Here is a 16034-nt window from a genome sequence, read left to right as displayed (position 1 = left end):
CTATTGCGGGCACAGTGATTCGTTCCTCGTGCCCGTGTCATCTGTGTCTTCCCCCTAGGAGTCTCCCTAGCAAGACTCAAACAATGAGGGAGGGCCGCCCTTACCGAGCCAGTGAACCTCATTGGGCGCATCTCCGCTCCTCTTCGCGTCTGTAGGGCAGATTATTCCTCTTTTGCGGCAGCGATCAGAGGTGTCCCCACATGCAGCTAACCTCCTCCCAGGGAACTAAATGACGCCAGTTCCATTCACCTGAAGGTCTCACTGAGAGCCGCTGCCATTTGTCTCACCAGCACTGTTTGCCGCTGCCTTCAAGAAGCTGTTGCTGGCCCTTTCACCAAGCTGTGAGCATGCGGAGAGGGTCCTCATTCTAGTGCACACTCACCCCAAGGCATATCGGAGTGTTTCCACTGGGTGTTGTGCAGTCCTTAATACATCTTGTCCATCTCTCTGGTGCGTGGTTCCTGGTGTGGATAGGAAGATGTGTTTTTGGAACTCTTCTAGCATTCCCAGCCTATCCTAATACTTCCAAGTTCTGCATTTTTGTCTGGTGGCATCACTAGGTTGAGGTTCGATTCTCTGGAACATTAGAAGACTTTCTTGTGTCCCTGAAAAGGATTTCCTTGCCAGTACTATAACATTAGTTTCTATCCACGACTCAACATACTGTCTTCTTTCTTTTTTTCTTTCTTTCTGCATTATATTCACCAATCAAACAGCACCTGTACAGACATGTCAGGCTCTTCTTGGCTGGGAGGGGCTGCTTTGGGCCTGGCTTGCTTCCTGCGAGGGTCTGAAAATAAATGTAACTGCCCAGGCTGCTGCTCCTCTCCAGCAGGCTCATCGTATTTTTAATGGTTGGCTCCCTTTCTTAGAATATTGACAATCACACGCACAATTGTGTTCCTATGGATGGATATTATGTACCACCCTGTCCCCACTTAGCAACACTCATCTATCTAGCTCCATTTTCAACAATGGGAAAATCTACTTTAAGCCTCAAATGGGAACTTGGAAAATGTAATCTTCAGTTCCTACAATTAATTGAAAATCCTGTACTACATACTTTTTGAAAGACACCTCATTCTACCAACTTCCCTTGAACTGAGATGGAGTAAAACATTGAATTCAGGCACCCTGATTCCCTGTCTTTCTCAATTTATCTATGCCAATTATGTCTACAGGGCTATGGTTTTCCTGTCAAATACCTTTCCCATTTTTAATTCTCTTCTCATTTCCTCATATTTCCTTTTCCAATTCCTCCAAAAAAGATCCAGCTGAAACGCCAAATTCTTTCCACCTTAAAACTTCTCATCAATAACTGCACCCACAGATCTTCCTGTGCACTATTTAGCAACATTCAAAACATCCTTTGTCCTCCTCTCTCACATCTTGGGCAATGCTCCTAGCAACACCTATAGCTTGCTGAATTTCCTTAGTGCCCCAGACATTTCAGGCCTTTCCTAAATGCCTCTCCATCCATTCCTTACACGAGCTTAGTGGGACATGAGGCCCTATTCTCTAATAATTTGAGCAGGCCCCTCCATACTTTTTACACTCACAACATACCTCTCAAACAATGAAAACAGAAAAGTAATGCAGCTCCCCACCAGATTCCCTCACTTTATACTCATCTCACTTTGCATAGATTCAACTGTAGCAGGTCCTATGATTAACAAAACTGGAAACTACTGAATCTAAATTCCTAGTCTCTATCTAACGAAAATTGCAGTCTTTGGCAATGGTGATTGGCCATCGTAAATCCATAATCATTAGGTACATGACCTTTGGATGTATGCCCTTAAACACCCTATTTCAATGAATTAAACCGATCAAAATGAAGAAACCAACCGCTACGCACTCCCAGATTAATTCAGCTAACTCAGCATCACAGATCGCCCTACCGAAAGACTGTCATTGTAAGTCTGACATTTCTATTTGGAATAAGAATTCAATTTCAGTTACATCATACAAGCATACCCTCTGGGCCTGATGAGTCCTGCTCAATACAGTCCATCTCTGATATTTAAACCATATCAGTATTGATGGGTAGGCCTAACAATAAAAAAGAATCTAACGAATTGGTTGTACAACAAGTGTAATCATGATCCTATGAATGTCCACTCCGCATGAATTTAAAAATACTTCCACTGGCTTAACTACAACCTGGTTTAATAGCACTTTTTAGCCTTGCAGGAACTTTACCTATGAAATATCAAGATAGTAATGCAGATACAAATATCTTTAGCATTCTATGGGAGGTATTCTGAATTACCTTGCCGCACTCAAGGAGAAACGATATAAGAGCAAAAAGATCGACTAGCTGGTATGCAGATAAACCTAATGAAGAAGAGCAATGCATGAGACTGACTGCACAATCTTAGAGGTGATTCTGGATGAGATTAAGCTGGACAACTACCGCACTACCAGTTGATCACATAAAAAAAAGTTTTTGAAGCACAATCTTATGCTATCAGATCTCAAATTGATCCTACTAAAAACTAACCCAGGAAGCTATTTAAGATAGGCAAAGCTGTATCTCACAGTTGATGATGCTGACTATTGCTCGTTAACTTTATGTGATCTCTCAAAGGTGTTTGATATACTAAATTCTAATATCCTGATTCACATGTGAATAGACAGTTTGGGATATGAAGCCAAAAATCTGGATTGGCATACTGTTGGATGTTGGTTTATTAGTAGGTGCAAGTAGGTACCTACAGCTAGTAATAACACCACAATCACAAATAAGGTCCAGCCAAGTTTCAAAATATTAATCCTTGCACAACACTTGGTAGCTTGGCTCTCGAGCAGTCAGGCTTAATGTAGGAGATTGATGTGTAAAGCATTTAATATCACCAAAACAGTAACTAAGCAAGACACAACACACAATAAAAATCCAACACCAATTTATAAAACCAGGAAATATGTGTATCTTTCAAGGGCACCAAAATGACAAAAATCCAAAGTAGGGAACCGGATATATTCATTTTTAAAGTTTACATTTAAAAATGTGATTTCCAGTGCTTAGAAACCCCTGCTACACAAACTCCAGACCATCCAGAACACCGCAGCCAGACTCATCCTTAGCACCCCTCAAATTGAGCACCTCACCCAACACCTGTGAGACCTCCACTGGCTCCCCATCGAGAAGAGAGTAACCGTCAAGCTACTCACCAACAAATCCCGCCACAACATCAGACTCAAATACCTCAACAAACGAGTCTCTTTCCACGTACCCAAAAAAAACCTCAGGTCTGCCAACCACACCCTAGCAGAAACCCCGCATATCCACAGAACTAGAGCAGGTGGAAGAGCCTTCTCCAACCTCGCTGACAAGGCCTGGAACAAGTTACCAGTCACCATCAGACGCACTCCTACTCTGCAAACCCTCAGGAAATGCCTCAAGTCCTGGCTTTTCAGGTGAGCTAGAGGTGCACCCCCGCCAGCGCTTTGAGACCCTCACAGGTGAGTAGCACACTCTAAATTTCCCTGATTACTTGATTGATTGATAAAAGCATAAAGTGCCAATCAGGGACATCTGACCTCGCCTGACTGGGACAAAGTCAAAATTTCAAGCTGACCGCATTGGAGCATGGGTCGGATGCAATGGGGTTGTTGTGGCCAGTCAAAATATCACGTAGTCACTTTATGGTTCTTTTTCTCTAGACTTTGAACGAGTCTCCTTTGCAGGCCAGGTTGCGGATCGAAAATGGTGATTTGCTTCAGCGCGAGGCCTCAATGATTCCTGAAGGCCCTGGTTCTCATCATCAATGATAAAGAGCGCTAGATCTTTCAGCGAGGCAAACCTGAATTTTAGGCCGTTTCAAGGTTCGACATTGCCGGCTTGGCTCTCGATGAAGGGTCGGTCACCTTATGAAGCTTTTCCAGAAGGTCTTTTTGGGGTCCAGATAGGCCACAGCACCAGCCAAGGTTCTAGAAGCTCTGAGTTGCTCCTTGGAGAGATGGGACAATAATTCTCACATTGCACCTGGTCAAATCCTTAAAAGTGCACTGGAAGCTAGTCTGCTGGGATCTTCATGGTGGAGTGAATGCAGGTGACTTCTTGAAGCTCTTATGTATTTGTTGTTTTAAGACAGTCTACTTCTTAATATGTTGAAGCAAGGCAAAGCCCTATTTTGTGAAACCCAGATTTTGCAACAGGTGCAGTCCTTCAGATTGCAGTCCTCAATTGGTGCAGACCAGTGGTTCAGCAGAGCAGTCCTTTTTGTCTTAATATTTCCAGGCAGAGATCTGAGTTTCTGGGCAGCTCTCCCATATTTATCTAGTTCTCTGGGATGGCAAGAAGGGGGGTTACCCCTGACCAATAGGGTGCAGGGCATCACCCTCTGTGACGAAAATTCCTTAGAAGTTTGGCAAATATTTATCTCAGAAAACACTGTTCCACAAAAATTTAAAAGTGGAAAATCTCTCCTCTAGGTTCAGTTCTGACTAACCCAACCCACTGATATGGCTAACTTTTCCCTACACTTGACTTCCAGCCCCTCTACAAATTCAGTTACAGGGGCTCCCATCTGACTGGGGGTGCAGGAAATGGGGGTGGGCCTATTTTCTATCCTCACTGTGTTTCTCCCTTTGAAAAACAGTTTGGCTACCCAGCCCCCTTACTGTTCCGGCATCTGCTGCTGCAGATCTATTCCCGTGCAAAACAACAATTGATGGACAGAATGCAGAACAATGTCATACATTCACGCCAGTACTGAGATCGGGGCCTAAATCCATCGTTTGTTTGCACTCCCCAGCTCAGACATGGCCATATGCAAATCAGCCTTGACCCTGTGCCTCATGGGAACAGTCCAGCCCGAACTGCCAAGCCATGTCTTTCCTGGACCGGAATCAAGCATCCAAGGACCGGTTTCTGGCTATCAGCCGTCATCAGCCTGGATAGCTTGACACCAGTGGTATGGAGAGCATGGGATTCACGTCTGAGCATACCCATCCCACTCGGGGTGACAAATGCAAAAAGGACAATTGATGGACAGAATGCCGAACAATGTCATACATTTACCCCAGTACAGAGATCTGGGCCTAAATCCATAGTTTTTTTGCACTCCACACCACCCCAGGTCAGACATGGCCATATGCAAATCAGCCTTGACGCTGTGCCTCATGGGAACAGTCCAGCCCGAACTGCCAAGCCATGTCTTTCCTGGACCGGAATCAAGCATCCAAGGACCGATTTCTGGCTATCAGCAGTCATCAGCCTGGATAGCTTGACTCCAGTGGTGTGGAGAGCATGGGACTCACGTCTGAGCATACCCATCCCGCTCAGGGTGACAAATGCAAAAACAACAATTGATGGACAGTATGCAGAACAATGTCATACATTCACCCCAGTACAGAGCTCTGGGCCTAAATCCATTGTTTTTTTGCACTCCACACCACCCCAGGTCAGACATGGCCATATGCAAATCAGCCTTGACCATGTGCCTCATGGTAAAAGTCCAGCCCGAACTGCCAAGCCATGTCTTTCCTGGACCGGAATCAAGCATCCAAGGACCGGTTTCTGGCTATCAGCCGTCATCAGCCTGGATAGCTTGACTCCAGTGGTGTGGAGAGCATGATTTATCAACTATTAGCTTTGACTAATCAGATTACAGAAACACTGTCCTATACAGCATTCATAACATGTATTTACACCTCTCATGGCCTCCCTGGATGCAGCCACCCACCTAATATTCAGAGTTGGATTATTCAGTCATATTACTACAGTCTTTTTACTCTTTGAATTGTCATCCTATGAAATGTAGATCCATGAATACATTTCAGTGCACTGTTTACACATAATTTGACAGATAATTAGCAGATTTGAATTCCATTTTTGATTCTCAATCAAACTAATTAAATAATACTGCCACATAATGTGTTGCCTAACTAGCTTTTTCTTCCTGCATGTCAAATGTATGGTAAAAGCAGGGAATACAGGGAAACAATCCTCATGGCTTGGGAGTTTTACCAATGCTGTCCAAGGACTGATCTATTAAGGTACTTCAAACTGAAGACCCAGTACACCCTTAGCAGTTGGCTGACGAGCCTGGGACCCCGCACCTGCGTGCCCGAGTGGTACTAAACCTGGCAGATATTTGTCAGCCACCGGCAACCCCAGAACACGGTCTATCCCTGCTGACGAGGGGTGATACCCCGAAGCACGTGTCCAGGGATGGCGAAGACAGCGAAGATAGCAGAGAATCGAAAGAAGATGCATCGCGGAACACGTAACTACATTAACCATAGTCCTTAGGGGCGATACCGCCAGTGTGTGAGTGGTGTGCGACCCCACCCCCATTTGTAATGTTGAAGCTCCCTTGAGCAGTTGGCTGATGAGCCTGGGACCCCGCACCTGTGCGCCCGAGTGGTACTAAACCTGGCAGATATTTGGCAGCCACCGGCAACCCCAGACACGGCCTATTCGTGTTGACGAGGGGTGATACCCCAAAACACGTGTCCAGGGATGGCGAAGACAGCGAAGATAGCAGAGAATCAAAATAAGATGCATCGCGGAACACGTAACTACATTAACCATAGTCCTTAGGGGCGATACCGCCGGTGTGTGAGTGGTGTGCGACCCCACCCCCATTTGTAATGTTGAAGCTCCCTTGAGCAGTTGGCTGACGAGCCTGGGACCCCGCACCTGCGCGCCCGAGTGGTACTAAATGTAGCAGATATTTAGCAGCCACTACCAACCCCAGAACATGGCCTATCCCTGCTGACGAGGGGTGGTACCCCGAAACACGTGTCCAGGGATGGCGAAGACAGCGAAGATAGCAGAGAATCGAAAGAAGATGCATCGCGGAACACGTAACTACATTAACCATAGTCCTTAGGGGCGATACCGCCGGTGTGTGAGTGGTGTGCGACCCCACCCCCATTTGTAATGTTGAAGCTCCCTTGAGCAGTTGGCTGACGAGCCTGGGACCCCGCACCTGTGCGCCCGAGTGGTACTAAACCTGGCAGATATTTGGCAGCCACCGGCAACCCCAGAACACGGCCTATCCCTGCTGATGAGGAGTGATACCCCGAAACACATGTCCAGGGATGGCAAAGACAGCGAAGATAGCAGAGAATCAAAATAAGATGCATCGCGGAACACGTAACTACATTAACCATAGTCCTTAGGGGCGATACCGCCGGTGTGTGAGTGGTGTGCGACCCCACCCCCATTTGTAATGTTGAAGCTCCCTTGAGCAGTTGGCTGACGAGCCTGGGACCCCGCACCTGCGCGCCCGAGTGGTACTAAATGTAGCAGATATTTAGCAGCCACTAGCAACCCCAGAACACGGCCTATCCCTGCTGACGAGGGGTGGTACCCCGAAACACGTGTCCAGGGATGGCGAAGACAGCGAAGATAGCAGAGAATCGAAAGAAGATTCATCGCGGAACACGTAACTACATTAACCATAGTCCTTAGGGGCGATACCGCCGGTGTGTGAGTGGTGTGTGACCCCACCCCCATTTGTAATGTTGAAGCTCCCTTGAGCAGTTGGCTGACGAGCCTGGGACCCCGCACCTGTGCGCCCGAGTGGTACTAAACCTGGCAGATATTTGGCAGCCACCGGCAACCCCAGAACACGGCCTATCCCTGCTGATGAGGAGTGATACCCCGAAACACATGTCCAGGGATGGCAAAGACAGCGAAGATAGCAGAGAATCGAAAGAAGATGCATCGCGGAACACGTAACTACATTACCATTGTCCTTAGGGGCGATACCGCCGGTGTGTGAGTGGTGTGCGACCCCACCCCCATTTGTAACACCCTTACAGCACTTGACCATCAGGGTGGTTCTACGAGGAATACAACACCTGCGGGTAGAAAATGAGAGCTCACAAGTTTCCAAATAGTATGCAATAATGATTGTCCAATCTAGTGCTCATCTTCTTATAAAAGAGAGCTACTTATTATGTATGAAATGAAAAACCACAGAAAAAATATGCCAGTGAGCACAGTTTGGAAGCTCAATGCATACCACAAACAATAGGTGGGTATGGTTGATGTCTTCAGCAGGAGAACAGGCCCAAAACAAAATCACCACTCATAAACAAGTGAGAGTTCAAGATTATTTGGTTGAGGTTTTTAAGTCTTCAGGTATCCTTTGTTCGCCTACAGAGCATAGACTTTGGAAAGTGCATAAGAATTTGGGCTCTTTTGCCTGCTCCTTCTTCTTGGTTGGCACAGCATGACAACCAGGAGGCACAAAGACCAACTTTTGCACCCAGCTCAACTCCTGAGTTACACCCTCTCCTTTTACTTGGGGGATTTTACAGAGATTGGTGAGGCATGGAAAGCCAATCAAGCACTCAGGTTGGTGCTTTCTTTGATCCAGTGCTAGTACATACATATTGGCTATCTCTTCTGCTCAAGTGCAGCAGCTGTGCTCCACCTGCAGAGGTATCTTCTCTCAATGATGTAATTTGCAATGTCATCAGCGATGTCATCAATTGTGTTACGTGACATGTCATGCGGGGTGTCATATGTGAGTTCATAAACAATGCAAGCCAGGGAAGTGAGTTATGGTTGTTTTACCTGACCCTAACTGGTGATTTACAGTGGTTTTTAGTGGGGTTTATATTGCTCAGTGACATCATTGATAATAACTCTGTAACATTTGCAAAGACTTCATTAATAACAACACTGGGCATGGTGGGGGCGCGAGTTATAGTTACCTTAGTTCACTAGTTAGTTACTCGTGAGTTGAGATAACTATAACTGGTGAATTTCAGTGGTTTTGTTAGATTAAAATGTCATGTTTTTCAAGTCATTTTCCCATAATAGTTATCTAACTTTAACCTTTGGTTTTTCCAGTGAAGTTCAGCTTTTAAAAAAATGTAAATTAAGATAAGATTGCAATTCCTAAATTTGTGACTGTAAACTTTGTATTTTTAGTGACTATATATATATATATATATATATATATATATATATATATATATCAAAACGCACAAGAGCTATCTTATCTTGCTACTGTTGTATAGTAGGACAGTTATTCTCATTTTAGCTGTTTTTTGGGACTTAAATCTGAAATAGCCCACTGGGGCAGAATTGTGCCATAAGTTCTGACGTACATCCAGCGTAGAGAAAATGGACTATGATTTAAGCACATGCTCACTGGAGCAATAATACGTTGTGTTTCATATTATGAAATTGAGGACTGATGTATGGGGTAAAATATGGATTATTATCAGCAATGATAAATTGCCCACTGGGTTTGAAATGTGTTGATTTGTGCTGCAAATTTGGTGAAAGTGGTAAATAGAGTGAACGTTTTGTTTATCATACAATATGATTCCCCATATCATTCTAGCCCCTTTACCAACAGTTTTACAAATGTATGCATGTTTTGTGATTCTCCCATATGTGAACTGACTCTTGATGTAAAGAAATCAAAATTGACAAACATATTTATTCTATGTTTATTATGAGCTCGTATCACATGGTGGTTTCTTTAAATAGAAATGGAAGTAACTTACAACCTAAACCGTGATCAAGGAGCACAAGGCTCTGAAATGCTTTGGGACGTTGTTGCTGGTATTGTTTCAATAAACAAGCTGTCACATTTGAGCCGCGATACTGTGGTGTGTTCGGGCTGGAGTGGACTTGGATCTCGCTAAACCAACAGGTTTATTTGGATAGACATTACTGAGAGTTGTGATAAAAGGATTAATTTTTTGTTTTTTTTAAAAACCTTAGAAATTCATAGAAAAAAACAAAGGTCAGTGACAACATTAACATTTGACTGTGCAAGCTTTTGGTTCTTCAGAAAAAGATTCCAACAGGAGCAATACTCTATGTAAGCAGCCTTGAGTTATTAGAGAGAATCATGTCAGCATGATAATTTATATCTAGCATAGAAAAATGTGTATACCAGGTACTAACCTATGTATGGGTGTGTCTTTTGCTTCAGAAGATGGTCTATCTGAAATGCTGTCAGCACAGTATGAAGGGTGCAGGTAGCATGCTCTTAAGCACCCTCAGATCTTAGGTGTTAATATCAAGGGGACCCCATCCCCACTGGCCACTCTTTTATCCCAGGGCCCCAGTGTGCTTTTTTGGTGGAGGAGAACATGCAGCCCTCCTCCACCAGACAGAGTTCAGCCCGAAGACCAAATTCTCTGGAGTCAGATGCAATTTTTATGGGGAGGGGTGTACATGGAACCACGTCCCAGGCTAATTTATGGCCTGGGGAACCCATCCACTGGGCTACTTTTGAAGGAGGCTGGGAGCACACAACTCATCTCCCCGGGCTGAATTGAGTCAAGGAGGTTTCATCCCTCAGGGCCCTGTACCATTTTGTAGAGGGATAAGGGCACAGGCTCCCACCTCCCAGAATGATTTTGGCCTTGGGACCCCATTCCCCGCAGCCCGGTGCCACTATGAAGTGGGAGTGGGGTCACACATCCCCCTCCCTAAAGTTATTTTGGCCCTGGGGACCCCATCTCCTGGGGCCCGCAACATGTTCGGGGAAGGGAGCACATGGCCCTCTAATGGATCCCCTGAAAGAATTGTAAATTGGAGAGGGGGGACACAGCCCCCCTCTTCAGCTGATTTCAGGCCAAGGACCCCATCCAAGGGGGCCCAACTCAACAAATGGGGGGTGCCTTGGTGCCCACCCTGGGCTTCCACCCCTATTGTTGGGAGCCACAGGGGAGTTACAAGACTCTGTGGCTCCAGCCAGCTCCTAGCATCCTGCGGGTGCCGGCATTGCTCCCACCCTCATGAAGCTGCTAATAATGCTGCTCCATGTGGGTGGGTTTAGTATTTAGATCTGTTTTCCTGCCTGCAGCACTGCGGACAGGGAAACAGATCTAAAGTACACTCCCAGTGGACAGGAGCATTTTGTGAAGCTCCCACCAGCAGTATACTTGGTGGGAGATTTAAAAATGCTCCCTCCAATCAAGATCAAACCCCGGGACATAGCGGCTGAGCGTGCCCTGGGCGTGGGCTCACCGGGGCATTTAGAGCCTTGTGGAGAGGAGCTGTGAGGTCCCCTCCCCATAAAAATTCATTTTGGCCCCAGGGGTGGGACCTCTTAAGGGAGTGTGTGTTTCAAGAGAGAGAGCAAATCAGTTATTACTTCAAGATCTAAATTTTAATTAGTTACCCTAAGATTAGTGTGTACGTGCCTGCTAATCTGGGTTCTAGCCACCAAGCATATTTCATGATGGGACAGTTAGATGGGATGAGTCTTAGGTATCCTGTGGAAGGGTGGGTAAATTTGGAAGAGAAAGGAGGGACGCAAGGGGGAAAGAAGCATTTAAAATGAGGTGTATAAGGCCAGAGGGAATTGTTTCTATTATTTGAAATTCCCTCTTCAAGCAAACACCATTTCATTATTTCTGCAGGGAAATTCTAGTACTTCACTTAAGCCCTCAATTGCATTTGTACGTATATTGCATTTGCATTTTATGTCTAGGTAAACATTATCACCTTAACACTTTAACATGCAATGGAGCTATACACAATTATAAATATAGCACTTGCACTTTACATGTTGACTAATGGCAGATGGGAATCAAGCACTTTATTTTTTAGTCGCATCGTTATTAGACCTCATAGAAAAATCAAGAATAGATTATTAAATGCGGACATGAATAGGCAATTAGTAGACAATTCTTAATGTGGAAGAAGTAGATTTCTTTAAATTTTTTATGCAAATTGATTGAATAATCCCAGAAAAAGAAATGTGACTGAAGCATGGGTAAACAGACATAAGATTGGTAATGCTTTTATTGCAAAAGACCAATATACCAGCTTCTTGTTTAAAACACGTTCATTATTTATCATGGGAACATCATGAGTCTTATACTGCTTCACACAAAGGGATTGAAATATTCTTTTCTAAAAAAAGAAAACAGATATTAAAATATATACCCAGGCGCCAGATACTGGAAGGAGATGAGTGTGGATAAGCTGTGCAATAATTATTAAGCACTTGATAATATTTCATGACTATGCTCCTGTAGAGATATGATCCTACTCTTTATGAAAATCTGATGTTATCATTGGCACAACTGAAAGACAAATTAATTGCAGGGGTTGGTTTTAAATTCATCCAATTTGAAGTGCACGCACAACGGTTTTATGTTTGAACTACGACTCACCGAAGCACGACTTCCCCAACAACGAGGTCGCAACCACGACCTCGTATGAACCTCGATTGTTTTTTACAACGCATTCCTTTACCACACTTTTTCATGGTAAAGAAATGCGTGTTAATAAAAGAAAATATTCAAACTAGTACCCCTTTTCCCCACTTCTTAAAAACGAATTCCCCCACCCTAAAAATATACACGATCACCCACACAAACTAAACTAGTCCCCCCACCCTTAAATTGAACTGGATTACCTACCCACCCTAAAAACAAACACATGCACCCACATCCCCTAAAAACTAAACCCCAATCCCTGTAAACTAACCCCTAACCTCCTAAACCCTGTATACTAACCCCAAACCCCCGCACTCTATAAACAAATTCACCCACTTTAAAATTATACTCGATCACCTACAAACCCTAATAGCTAATTCCCACACCCTAATTATGAACACATTCACCCATACCCCCTAAAAACGAAACCCCAAACCCTTTAACCTAACCCCTAACCCCCAATCCCTGTATACTAACCCCAAACCCCTGCCCTCTATACACAAATTCCCCCACTTAAAAATTGTATTCGATCACCTACAAACCCTAATAGCTAATTTTCCCCACCTTAATTTTAAACACGTTCACCCACGCACCCCAAAAACATACATGATCACCCACACCCCTTAATAAATTATTTCTACCCCATAAACTTATATTCTCCCTCTCTCTTAAAATAATCACGAACACCACCAGCTCCTAAAATCGTTCTCAACACCTTAACTAATTCCCCACCTTATAAATAAATACGAACACCCGTACCCGCTATAAACTAAACACCAACCCCTAAAATCTAACCCTAAACCCTCCCACCCCTGAAAACGAACCCCTCTTACCTGTTCCTCTACGATGCTGCTCCGAACTCCGCCCTGCCCGAACAGTCGTTCTTCGGGCAAGTCGTTGTGAGGCTTGCGTGACTCCTGGAACTCGTTATTCCGGAGTTGTTGTTCAGGATGTTACCCCGCAATACAAAAGTTTGACTGATGTTAGATCTGGGGGTCGCTAGTTGGCAATTGTTTTCACCTTTGTCCAAATAGGGACCCTTACTTCTAAGTCAGGATAAGGGAATTGCACTCTTAATAGCCCCTGCTTACCCTCTTGGTAGCTTGACTTCTTCTCAGGGGGAGGCTGGGAACCCTTACCTTGGTTCCCTTGGGGATTACTTTGGGGCCCTTCTGGAACTCTCTCGGTTTACCCTTGTCCCCCCCACTCTTCTGCTGGGGACCCTGTCCACCTTTGGCGGAGTCTCCCACAAGACCCTTGTGGACCCTGGTACTGACCCACCGGTCTGTACTAGCAAGCTTTCTAGGGTTAGTCAACTTGCTATCAATAAGGTGCTGGCGTAGCTCTGGAAAACAATTAGCAGACAAGTGCTCCCTAGCAATCAAATCATAGAGCGCTTGAAAATTATCAACATTGCTACCCCTCACCCAACCATCCATAGCTCTGCAAAAGAAAGACACATATTCTACCCATGTGGTTCCCTCCAATTTTTTACAATTCCTGACCCTCTGTCTATAGAGTTCTGGAGTTAAACCATACCTTGTCATCAGTGCTTCTTTCATGTGGGCATAAGATATCCTATGATCACTGGGCAAGTCTAACAACGAACGAAGGAACGAAGAAGCATCCATGGTAGAACATACATCAAGCTCGAGAATAATGCCCCATGACAACCAAGAAGTGGACGAGGGAGAAGATATCAGCCCCCCTACACCTCCCTTGAGTATAACACCACCACCATGCAGACCTTCACCCATAAACGCACCCATGACAACACATAACGGAGCGATCAATGACGACACCCCCAATAGTAACGGAAGGAACAATCAAACAGGGGTTACAAATGAAAGGGATACTGAAAAAAGAACAGATCCAATAAAGAGAAGAACAAAATACAAGCTCCGGAACAATAGATCTGCCTACCCTAAGAAATCACACCAGAACAGGAAAGATGTTATTATGCTCCAGAAACTTGTAAACAAGATGGCACAAATCACTATAAATACCTCACAGGCAATGGATAAAATTGAGGAGACGATGACGAGCATTCACTCCAAGGTCACGCACATCCAAAACGTGATACACCGCTCACAAAGAAAGAGTAACGAAACGATCTGGCAGTTGAAACACAATGACAACAGACCGAATAGGGCAAAACCTTTATCAAAGGAGGAAACTCTGGCCTTAACACGATCGTATGGAATACCGGAACACGAGAGAGAGGAAAGAATCGAAACAGTACCACTCGACTCATACAGAACAACGAGAAAGAATGATAGAACATCTAACCCTCACAATCTACAACAGGTACAATTAACAGCCACAGAGAATAAGAATGGAGACCTCAGCAACAAAGAAAAACCGCTGGCATGTCTACTACTCAACTGTCGGTCGGCAACAAAACATGCGTCGGATATAGCTGACCTCATCATCAACAAGGACATTGATGTAGCAGTCCTTACTGAAACATGGCTTACGGAATCCTCATCCCCTATCATGGATCTCCTAGTACCACCCCAATTCAACATTTTGAGACTCGATAGACCCATAAAGTTAGGAGGAGGCATAGCCTGCATTCACAGATCCGATATTGAGGTCAAACAAATCCAATCTGACCCCCTAGAATCAAGCGAATACCTAGGTCTTAATCTCAGAACAGCTACCAAACAAAGATTCAACCTCCATTCTTTTTACCATCCACCAGGAGACAGCGAAAAGTTTACAGAGGAGCTAATGGAGATCATAACGACCAACTCTAATGACGGCGTCAATAATATATTTCTTGGCGACTTCAACTTACATTGGGAGGACCACAACGACAAACTGGTCAAATCGCTGAAAGATTTCCTTGCTGAACTGAACCTTACTCAACTATGCACACAACCCACACATTCGAAAGGAGCGACGTTAGACTGGGTTATTGCGCGAAACAAAGATACAACAATCCTCTCTATAACTCCATGCGACTGGTCGGATCATCATGCCATAACATTCACGATACCTATAATGGAAAAAGGCACAACCAGACAACCCCTCAAGACCAAAAAATGGGTTAGAGACACAAGAGATGCAAACTTAGAGCTACTAGTGGAAAGCTGTGTAAGTGATCTAAAACCTCATAACAACCTGCAGAACGTAAACGAACTGACCGAACATTATATAACAACGGTCGAAACTATTGTCAATAACACCATGCCATTAAAACTGAAAAATATCTCGGAGAAGACAAATAATCCATGGTTTAATGAATCGCTAAATGAAGAAAGACGTAAATTGAGAATGGCCGAAAGAAAATGGAGACAACACCCTTCATCCCCAGAGCTGAAAGCACTCAGAAAAATTAGAGGCCAATATAATAAAATGATCATCAAATCAAAACAGGAATTCATTCGGTCTGAACTGGATAGTGCCAAAAACAGACCACGAAAACTCTTTGAAATCCTAAAGCAACAATCTAACAAATTAGCCAAATCTGCCCATGAGAACTCAAAAACACCCTTAAATTGTGAAGAATGTTCTCCATTTTTCACAAAGAAGGCGAAATCACTAGAAGCAGAGCTCAAAGACGCCGTGACAAACATTCCCATTGAACAAATGCCTACCGCCGCTACAACGGAGAGCACCATAACAAAAAATGAGGCAAGCTGGGATACGTTCGAACTATATGACCAGCACAGTATCGCCAAAACGCTTTCCAAAATAAAACCAAACAATCACTATCAAGATCCCCTTCCCGCAAAATGTGTAAAAGAAATCAATCACGTTCTGATTCCAATATGGACCGAAATTATAAATGCCTCACTATCACAAGGGATCCTCCCTGACTGCCTAAAAACAGGTCAAGTTGCCCCCATAATCAAAAAACCCACAGCAGA

This window comes from Lissotriton helveticus, chromosome 4_1 (assembly GCF_964261635.1).
Source record: "Lissotriton helveticus chromosome 4_1, aLisHel1.1, whole genome shotgun sequence".
Classification (NCBI taxonomy): Eukaryota; Metazoa; Chordata; class Amphibia; order Caudata; family Salamandridae; genus Lissotriton; species Lissotriton helveticus.
The sequence above is the reverse complement of the archived record's forward strand: the minus strand, read 5'-3'. Positions refer to the sequence as shown.